An 11,495-nucleotide genomic window follows, 5' to 3' on the forward strand; every position below is an offset into this window, starting at 1 on the left:
GCGGGAGGTGAATGCCAAACTACCCGAGGTGACTCGGCCTACGGGCTCGAACTCGAGCTCTTCCTCGAGCTCTACCTCGGGCCCCGCCTCGGACTCACTGAGGTTGTCGGGGGCAGCAGCTCGGTTCGTAGAACCAGCATCGGACCCCCCAGGAGAGTACGTAAGCTACCCGAACTAGACATCGAAACAAAGGGCTGAGGACTCACCAAAAAAAAGCTACCGGACTATGAACAAGCGACGCGAGCTGACAGGCTTGGACGCGAGCTCAAGGAGCAAATGCTGAAAGATGACGGAGGAAAGTGACAGGGGCCCCCCCACTATTTATAGCCACTATACCCGCACATCAACGGCCAAAATCGAAACTATCCAACGGCTCCCCGCGAAATCAGTTGCACACTCCCCGAGGAAAAGACACTTTGGCGTGCATTTTTTACGCTAAAAAATTTGAAATCGTTTACGCACGTGAGATACACGCAGCCCGGGACTGACCCCTGGTCGAACCAAGCCAATCCCGGTTGAGCCAAGAACACAAGCTGGTCAGACCAGAGAAGTCCCAGACCGAGGCCAAAGTGTCCCGAGGCAAATCCACCTGTCATCCCGTGAACTCCCCACGCCGGGTCAAGACCCCGAGCATGGGGAGTGGGGGGCAATTGATGGAGGAGGATTTGACCCGACCCCTTGGCCATACGACACGTGGAAGCAACCAAGAGTGACCTGGCAGAAGCACCAGCTCGGCACAACAGCGGGCTCCGAGCAAAAAGTCCTGAGCTCCCCCAAAGGGGGAACCTACAACCCGAGCTCCGAGCTCCCCAAAGAGGAACCCGAGCTCCCCAAAGAGGAACCCAAGCTCTCCCCTCGAGGTCCTGAGCTTAACAAAAAGCACAAAAGGCAAAGACCCGAACTGCCCCTAGAGGCAGTTTGGGCCACACTTCTACCTGAGCTCAAGACTTCACCTCACACACCACTTCGGCTCCAAGTGTCTTGACTGAAGAACCGTACCTAACGACCAGGAGACCCGTACACGGAGGCAGCGCACTTGACTGATTAAAGATCCGACACATGACAGCCGCGAACCAACGACCACCTGCCACCGCCATCTCAGACGGGCAGAGGCGGCCCTGGCAGCTGGCAGTGGAGGTTATGACACCCGAACTGGTGATTGGCAGAGGAAATGACACCCGACCTGGCAGAGGAGGTGACCCGATCTAGCAGAGGTAATGATGCCCGAACTGGCAGAGGCATGGGAGTAAGTGTACAGGGTGATTATAAAAGGCCCCCATCTCACAAAGAATAGGGTATGTGATTCTTGCGCTTTCTGGTCTTAGAATTCCTCATTTCCCTTGCCTTCTGAAAGAGCACTAACTTAAGCTTCGGAGTGTTCCAACTGAGTTCCTCCCCAAAAGTCTCCATTTTCTTCCTTGTTTCAGGCACCTCTGATCTCGTCAGAAGCGAGGTAACCGACCGGATTGCGCACCATAAAAAACCATTGCGTAAACTAAGGTAGACAACATTCATATGTTGTAAAAGAGAATTGGGGTTGACACCAAAATATATGAAAAACATATTTACCCCATATGAGTTATGAAACAATCCCCTCTAGAATTTATCCCATGACCCATCACACATTATGCCCCATGATTACACACAAATACAAATTCCAAATCAGCATTGAATAAAAGAAAGAATAAGTCATCAATAATTCATCCATTCCATAATCCCATGACCATCATGCACGATACTATGACCATCCCATAAGAGTGCACATGAGTCTTGTGAAACACCCCTCCTCATGTGAAACAAATGACCATCACATGTCAAGATTAAATACTGGAAGGAATAAGTCATCAATGCTTCATTGAGGTCCCACTATGGTAACCCGACTTGGAGGGGAATGGAAAAAGGAATATGGATTGGAATGGAGTTGGTGTCACCACTTAAATTTTTGGAAATTGGGAATTTAGGAAAATCTGAGATTTTTCAAGAAAAAAAAATAATTTTAATTTCTTGGTGACTCTTTGTCCAATAAAAAAGAGATTTGTAGGGTTCAGGGACTGAGGTACGATGAGGAAATGTATTAGACACCCCACACACACTTATCAAAACACAATGAATGAAATATGAAAATTACCTAAAAGAAAGCTAACAAAATGATCAAAGTAAGCAAATGAAATAAACTTAAGCAACAAAGATTGATGAGTGAAACAATGCTTAAAAGACTAATGGATAACATTACCAAATAAACTAGATTTACAAAGAGGAAATGATAAATTAGTAAGATGAACATTTGTAGACAAGACTAGATTAAATGGCCAACTAGCTAAATGGGGTCTAAGAATTAAGAGCTGCCTAGTAAAAAACACAAATAATTAAACATGCTAAAGACGGACATCACAATATGGCTATGCACACGCAAAGTATATTGATTGAATAACTAAATGACCAGTAAATGACGAGGTCCAAAGCGAGAATCTAGAAATGCCTAGGAAATTTATGCAAGTAACACTTTACTTCTAATGCAGGTCTGGTGAAGCAATAAGTGGCTATAGAATTGGATTAAGAGACCCATGGGAACGATGCAAACTAATACTAGATCTTACACTAACCTGAAATAGGTGTCTTCTTAACTAAAGAAATTAGTTGAAAAAAAAAAGACAAAGGTAGCACTAGCTAATAAGGGCTGAATGTGAAGGAACTTGCTATGCCAAAATGGCTACGAGAGTGGAGTCATGCACATACTACAAGTAAATTGATTGTTAATTGTAGGCTCAGGTTGTTTGAAAACACACCTCTAAATGACACTAAAAAAGGGATGCTATAGACTAATTAAAATGGGTAAGAAAATACGAAAAGAAGGAAATCAGTTATAGATTAATTAAGAATTTTTAACTAGCAATAAACTTTCTATCGACCATATATTAAGACTAAAAGGAAAAGGAAATGAAAACATTAGTCTTAAAATAAATTAAATGGTTGACATATGCTAAAAAAAGGAATGCAAACTATCTCTAAATACATTAATGATCAAAATGTGCAAAGAAAAAAAAAAGAGAGAGAAATAGAATGATGCAACTACTATTCATTCAAAATAATAGAAGAATTGTACTCGATTACTTAGAATGAAATGGATATTAATAAATATAATATGAGTTAAATTACGAATAATGGACTATAAAGGCAGAAGTAAGTAAATAAGAAAGAAAAAAAAAATGTGATACCTCAAAGAACGCATGGAAGTATTATCAACCAATCCTCACTTCGGTGTTAGCTTTGTTCCTTGAAAACTTTTCGTGTAGTTGATGCTATGGTGAGATCAATGGGTGTTCACATGGTTAGAAATGTGGCCCAATAAATGTAGAAAATATGCTAAGTCTTCAACATTTATGCAATAACTTTAGATTTCAAAAAAGCTTCATCTTTCTTCTTCAATGTATCTCGACCTAGGGGGGTCTCTAGGGACATTGGAGAGTGAGTGGGCAAGGTCATAGGACCTGAAGGGGGGTATTTTCTAGGCTAATGGGTGTATAATTCTCAAGGTCATGGGACTTGAGAGAGGAATGGAGATCTGATATAGGAGACAAGGGAGATTAATGGTTGATCTTTAAAGAGTTTTTAGAGGGAGATTGATTGAGAAGATAGGCTGTCAAGAGTCAAGATAACCCTTCGAGTGTCATGTAATTTGGGCTTAGTGCCATTTTGGCCCTCGAACTTTAAAACACAACAATTCAGTATTCAAACTTTCAAAACGTGCCAATCTATTACTTGCCATTAACCGGTTTGTCAAACAGTGGTTAAGTGGCATTTGAAAAGACACATGCCCTTCGAGTGTCATCTAATCATCTTTATCAATCATCCAAATGTTGATAAAAAATGAATAGTCTCAAATTCTTGCCTCTTCTATTTAAGAAAATTGGGGTCACCAAAATGTCCACTGAGACGTGACCCCAATTTTTTTGAATAGAAGAAGAGGCAAGTATTTAGGGCTGTTCATTTTTCTTTTATCAACGTTTGGATAGTTGATAAAGAGAATTATATAACACTTGAAGGGCATTTGTATCTTTTCAAATGCCACTCAAACGACTGGTTAGTGAACTAATTAAGAAGTATTGGATTGATATATTTTAAAAGTTTGGATATTGAATTATCGCATTTCAGAGACCAAAGTGACGCTAAGCTCAAAATACAAGGTATTAATCGGAATTTTTCCCATATATATAAATAGATTTCCCCTTATTTTAAGAACAGAAAAAATGTGATATATGCTCAGTTGCATTTTTAGTTTACTTTGAAATAGATGGGTTTGATGCTGAAAATATGATATTGGAGAAACCTATATGAATCAACGAAAGATGTTTCCAATACACGCAGAGATGTGCACGTGACACCCAGATGTAACGATTGATCAATCAGATGGCTTATCGACCCCCCCTTTTTAAGAACCGGAAAAAGGTGATATATGCTTAAGGGCATTTTTAGTTCACTTTCAAATAAATGGGTTCGATGCCGGAAATATGCTACGGGAGAAACCTATATAAATGAACGGCAGATGTTCGCAAATCGCAATGCACGCTGAGATGTGCGTGGGGCGCAGATGTAACGATTGATCAATCAGGTGGCTTATCGATTGTAAAAGGATATGTCAGAAGTGGGATTTGAACCCACGCCTCCTTTCGAAGACCAGAACTTGAGTCTGGCGCCTTAGACCACTCGGCCATCCTGACCTTGACACAATAGTTCAACATATTACATATTTATAGTCATAGTAAATAAAAACCGTCCCCACTTCCCGCCATGGCACCATCTTCCTGGGGGATTTTTAGGGTTCAATTTAACGACTAGGACTGACGTCAACTCATATGCGAATAAGTCCGCTGTTAAAAGTTAAAACTCCTCAACTTTCTGAGGCAGCAGCAGAGTCGACGACAATGGCGCCGACCTCCGCCGGGGCAAACTTGCACTTCAGGTGCCAAGAACTCCTAGCTTGGAAGGAGTACAAATATAAATATGTACAGTATAAACACATATAAAATATATAATTTTGCATTTTAGATATTTGTATATTTATATTTATACTCCTTAAAATGAATTCGAAGCAGGTAAATTCATTTGCATAATTGCTACAGCCTACAGGATTTCATAAGGGTGGACTGAATCATAAAACCCCTTTTTTTTCATTTATTAGTTGAATTGTCTTTTCTCTAGAGGTGAGCACAATTTAGTTAAAATGGTTAATCGGTTTGACTTATTCGATTGTTCGGCCGAGTTCGATTTTTCTATTTTTCGGTTTTCGATTTCGGTTACTATGTTTGCTAAATCGGTTAATCGAATTAATTTTATTATATATTATTAATATTATTTACAAATATACAGTATACATCGAACTTCGAAATCGAATTTGGCTATATGCCAAATTTCCTTATTAAGATATAACGTAAAAGAATCAAATTTTGTTATCTCACGAAAACAGTGGAAAACAAAACAGGAAAGAGTACTCTGACTCTTCGTCTTCTTCCACACTCCACGTCCTGAGTCTCCTGACGTGCACAAACCACAGTCCACACAGAGTCGACTTCGCCGCTTCGGGCCTTCGGCAATCGGCAATTCGGACTTCGGTGCTCACAGTTACAAAGTACAGAGACTCTTCGGCAGTTCGCAGTTCGCCAGTTCAGTTCTTCTTCATCGGCTCACCGTCGCTAGATAACTCTAAAACTTCTTCATCTTCTTCGTTGAGTCTCGACTGCTATCGGTTAAAGCATCCGTTTTTATTTTCTACATCAAAAATCTTCTCCGTCAGAACAGAGACTCTTCTCCGTTTTTATTTTCTTACAGTTACAGAGTACAGAGACTCTTCTCCGTCAGAACATCCTCCAAGGTCGGGGACTTGATCTTTCTTTTTCTTTTGATAAACTGAGACTTGCTCTCTCTCTCTCTCTCTCTCTCTCCTGGTTCATCTCTATTGTATCATTTCCCTGCCATCGATGTGCTACCTCACAAAGATAAGCACTATTATCTTCCTCACCTTGAAGGAGATTAAACCATTGAAATCCTCTTAAAAACTTTGTTAAGAGTCTGATTTTTTTCCTTTATTAAAATAAAAACTTTATTAAACTTAACATGAGCAGCTTTTGCAATTTTCTGTCAGTTTTTACGATTTTCGGTTTTAATCGAAAAAACCGAATTAACGGAAAAAAAAATCGGTTCGGTTTATTCGGTTTCGATTCGGTTGCCACATTTCATTGTTCGGTTTCTGAAAATTCGGTTTGTTCGATTCGGTTTTAAACCGAACAAACCGTTTGCTCACCCCTACTTTTCCCTCTCCCCTGTTTTTTTTTTTTTTTTTAACTTGCATTGATTTCCTAATTTCACGATGCGTGTTAATTTATAGCAAAAGATTTGAGTGCACCGGTTGATACTGCTCAGGCGACGTCGGAGACAAAGGCGACTCCGGCTAAGAGAGCACCGGGTTCTTCCAAACAAACCCTTAAGGCGGCTGAAGCTGTAAATGCGATGGTTGAGGAAATCTGCATACAAGGAAAAATAGGTGATTGCTAATATTGGGAAATCGACAACGAAAGAAGAACTGGCCGTTTTGCGGTTGAAGAACTTCAAATGAATCATAAGAAAGAAGAATCTGCTGTTGGAAATGTTCAAGAATCTACGATAAAGGAGGAATAGGGTGTTCCGATGGACGAAAAACAGGCGAAGGAAGAACTCAAGTAGGAGGAGCAGGTGCTAGAAGCTGCAGAGGACACAAATGAACCTGAAAGTGACCCATTAGCGTGGACGGTGATGATATTCGATCTATGGAGAATAACATGGCTGTCAAGAGAGGATGGAGGAGTACTGTGAGCAAGAGGGTTTTGAAGAACCCGGGGATGACGAGAGAGTGGAAGAAGACGAAGCAGGGTCGGCTGATGAAGCCGGTGGATTGGAAGAACTTATGGAAATATCTGCTGTGGCTAAGGAGCGGAAGATGAAGAAAGAGCAGGAGATATTTGTAAGTGGGATGAATAGGGATGCTGTGGAGGAAGATGTAAGAAATGCTTTTGAAACTATCGGAGAGATTGTTGAAGTTGGGTGCATAGGAGCTCATCAACTAACAAACACAAGGGGGTTGCATTTGCGAAGTTTGCGGATAACTTGATAAGGAGCATGCGTCCCGGGCTTCTAATTACTTGTTAGCAGATGCACCTTTTCTGGGCAACATTTGCAATACATGGACAAAGGAAGTAGTAAGATTCTTAACATGCACAACTACATGATTGCTTGTCTGGTTTATTTTGCTTTTGTTGATACTGTGTGGGCGTATAGATCAAACAAAATCTGAAGGAGTATGGGATTGAAGGCATTGATAATGACCATTTATTTGGGACATTTGATAATGGAGTCTGGTTTATTTTGCTTTTGTTGTACAGCATGAAGGTTTGAGTGGAGGTTTTGCATTCCCTGAGTTCATAAGTTATGTAGTGTTTACCAATTCGAGGACATTTGATAATGATCATTTATTTGGGAGCTGAAGCAAATTAATTTGGGTTACCTTTTTTCCATCTTGGATGTTGAAATAAATTTTAGGTCATGGCTATTGTTTCCTGGGGAGATGCAGAAATGTCTGCTTCTGAGTCCTGACAGGATAAATCAAGCTTCTAATTTTACTGCAATAGAATGCCACATAGAAAATTATCTCTTGTTAATGCTTAAATCTTGAATATGATATTTTTTTTGAGCATAATCTAGAGTTTGATGGTCTATGTGCTCCACTTGACAGATTAAGGAAAAACAAGGAACACTAACTTTTCATGTCACCCATGCTTTTTGAAAAACAAATCATCTCACTTGAGCATCTTATCTGGATTGTAGCAGTGTTTTAGTGGGTAGTATTTTGGATTCTTCTATTCCAGAAAGCACATTTGATTACATGCCAAACATTATTTGCTTTTAATGCTTATATGGATTATAAGTGATCATTGAGTTCATTATTGTGCTTGGTACATGTCTACATGGTAGCCATGCTCCTATGGCAGTTCTGTTTCTATGAGGATGTTAGTTCTGATGTCATTGGCAGTTATTGGATTCATCTGTTATGCAGAGACAGCTTTCCAGAATTTGTAAAGTTAATTGCTTTCAGAGATGATGCAATCCTAACTGGGGTTCTTGTAAAGGAAGGAAAGCAGTAATGTGGCTAGCTGAGTGTCCACGTTATGGTGTCCTCAATTCTAATCCAAATAAATCAAGCTTTTAATCTGATGATAGTTTGGATGCCCTTCGAGGTATAAAGTGGAATTGATGGTCATGTCCTGGAGTTCTGTCGGGATTTCTACAATTGATCGGCATGATTGTGTATATATTATATCAAACAATTTGGTGGAGCCAATGTCAATGTCATGTGGTATTCCTGCTATTTGTTTGTTTTGATATGATACATCGTGGACTGGGATTAGATCCTAAAGCTGATGTTTTGAATTTACTTAATTGGAGGATCCATGGCCTGTCTCTGTTTACTGTTTTAGGTATTAAATTTTTTCATGATAGATCAGTAAAGTGCATTGACATCCTAACCACTATTGTTTTCCTTGGAGTGTGCACTCTTCTTAGTCTATGAAAAAGTTTGTGCTCAGTTTGGGAAGAGAGTAATATGTACAGAGCAAACCATATACCAGGTTTTGCAATGTACATATTTGTTTTTGCATTTTTCCCAAATGGAGCCTTAAGGTCATACGGCTTGTTTTGACGTAAATTTGACTTATGCTGAAGAATTTTAATGGGTTCCTTTTTCTCTGTTGGAGATTGAAATGGTGAATGACATCGGCATTTTAATAAACACGGAGCTTCACTTCTGGAAAGAGGCATTCTTGATGGTATCCTAGGAGTTTGTTTCTAATCGCTGTGAAACGTCTACTTTTGCTATTTGCTTCCATGCAGTTGTCAAATTTGGTTTGTGAAGGAGAGGTATATAGGACTCATGATATATAAATTTGATTTTTGGTTGCTAATTGCATTACAACTGAAATTTATGTTAGTTGTGGTACCAAATTGCTGTATATTTGTATAGGTTCATCACTACAAGGAGATGGCGAGATGCATGCTAAATTTTTATCACTTACGCATATAGACTCCTATACCAAATAGATGCAGGGGTACACCTCAAGGGTTAAGCCTCACAACTTTGGTTTGAGGCTTAAGCCTTTGTCAGAATGAGGTATAAGCCTCAAGCCTCAAGGCGTGAGGCTAAAAAGGCGTAAGCCTCAAATATCAACGTTACTTAGTGATTCCATGCAAAAGGATACATATTTTTATGTATTTTTTTATAGTTCAAAGGATATAGAAAAAGCATTTTAATAATTATGGGCCAAATAAAAAGAATAAAAACAAGAAACTAATAGGGAAAATCAAATTCTATTAGTTTATATCAGTATTTTAGCCTAAGAGAGTTCAATGCAAAAAAAAGAAAAAGGGCCAAACAAATTATTAGTTTCTCTTGGATAAATCAAATAGATTTTTTTTCTTAATATTCTAATTTAACACCCCAAGTTTGTTGTTTTTCACATTTCTTTTCCTAATTTTATTGATTTTTTTTTTTTGCATAGATCAAATCAACTACCTTGTTTCTTTTCTTCCCAACCATAGGATGACTATAAATCTAATGCTCATTATATAGATGGTTATTCATATGAATAATTTTGTAAGATTGCATTTTGAAACATAAAATGTAAAACACTTCTATTTTATTTTGAAACATAAAGTCTAACATAATTGTTAGATGATTAATTATTATTTTATTTAATGCTTAAAAGTTAAAGCTTATTTCTTGTAAACTTCTATTTTATGGATATTTGTACTTTCCATCATTTTAACTTGATATATTATATGCGATTTTTATCATTTATAAATTTTAATTACTTTTTTTTCTTAATTTTTGAGGCTTATGCCTCACAATGCCTTTATCCTTTTAAAACCTTGTTTAGCCATGTGGTGTTTATGCATGCATGATATATGTATGTATGTATGGTTTGAAGTGAATTCACATTTGCGCCCCACAATTGGGAACATCTCCCACTGACAACTTTGGGAGATGTTCCCAATGTATGGTGAGATGTGCATGGATATTTTGTGTATCTTCATGCTTCATTTTAAAAGATTTTAAGGGGTCTATTTAAAACTATGTCAAAAAGTTCAGGGGAGGTGAGTGCAATTGCCAAACTTCAGGGGAGGTTAGAGCGATTTACCCCCCAAAAAATAGAAAACTCAAAATTTGTAACCTGTTTTGATACTTTGATAGTCTACATAATGAAATGATTCAACCTTCTAATTATTTTGCATTTCAAATAACTTGTTCACAACTTCAAAAGGAATCATTCATATTGATAGATATCAACTAAGTTTTCTTATTTGAGGCATGTGGAATAATCACCTTTTTTAATGAATTCTAGAGTCTATTAAGGTGATGTAGAAGGTAATCTAAAAGCCTGTTTGTGTGCTTTGAATTCTGACATCTAAAAGTGTAATAATTACATTAAGAAGTATATTGGTATTGATAAGTTTTTCCTCTTAACTCTAAATGCGGAGAATGATGTTCTAAATTCTGAATTTTAAAAGTTATCAAATATCTATTTTGACCCTATATATGAAAGTTTTTGTCTTTTCGGGGAATCGGGGGTATCACTGAAAAACAAAAAATTGCATGATTGCACTACGAAAAATAATAGATTAGGGAAAATAAACACACATTTTCCTCTTAAAGTTAAAAGATTTCTCTTAAGAAATAAGAGTTAAGACAAAACGAACAGACTCAAAGCTAGCCCATAAATCATTATCCCAAGGTTCAAAAAATCAACACGTATCGACCCATATCGGTTGATACGTATTGTATCAGGGTTCTGGCTGATTCAGGAAGTGGAGGTTCCTTAAACCAGCCCCCTGAACCAGTTTTTTTTAAGTAAGAAATAAAAAAAAAATACCGATTCAAGTGTTAAGCATGTCTCCTGCCCTACTTCCAAGTTGAAGGTGGCACTTAATTGCAACTGAGGCTATGTTTTGGAAGGAGCACAACTACATACATACAAAATGATACAAGATACAAGGTTTTGCATTCCACAATATTTGCATTTGTACTCTAAAACTGAGCTTGTCTGGAAAAAAGTAAAAATACAAATACATATAAAATAATACAAAATATAAGGTTCTACACTCTACAAATTTGCATTTATACTCCTAACAAAGTCCAAACGGAGCCTGAGGTGAAAATACTCAAATAGTCTCAAAACCATTGCTGCACTTGGCCAATGCAAGATCCGGCGCTCCAGATTGCCGAATAAATATTTAACCCACACTATGCGAATGAACTCGTACATCCACATTTTTTATCAGACAGATAAAAGTCAACAATCAACATACTCATTTCTTGTTGGTTTAAGAAAGATCGTCTTTACATGATAGTTTGATCTTATAACAACAATTTAAATATAAAGCCAAGGTAACAAACAAGGCAACAAAACCAAATA

General features: G+C 38.1%; 1 non-coding gene across 1 annotated transcript; it reads right to left on the reverse strand.

The window, feature by feature from the left end:
• Window positions 1-4,634: 4,634 nt before the first annotated feature.
• Window positions 4,635-4,718, reverse strand: TRNAL-CAA (transfer RNA leucine (anticodon CAA)). The gene has a single exon. It is a non-coding gene; the product is annotated as a tRNA-Leu (tRNA).
• Between the last annotated feature and the right edge of the window lie 6,777 nt (window positions 4,719-11,495).

This window comes from Nelumbo nucifera, chromosome 5 (genome assembly GCF_055504915.1).
Source record: "Nelumbo nucifera cultivar China Antique chromosome 5, China Antique-T2T, whole genome shotgun sequence".
Classification (NCBI taxonomy): Eukaryota; Viridiplantae; Streptophyta; class Magnoliopsida; order Proteales; family Nelumbonaceae; genus Nelumbo; species Nelumbo nucifera.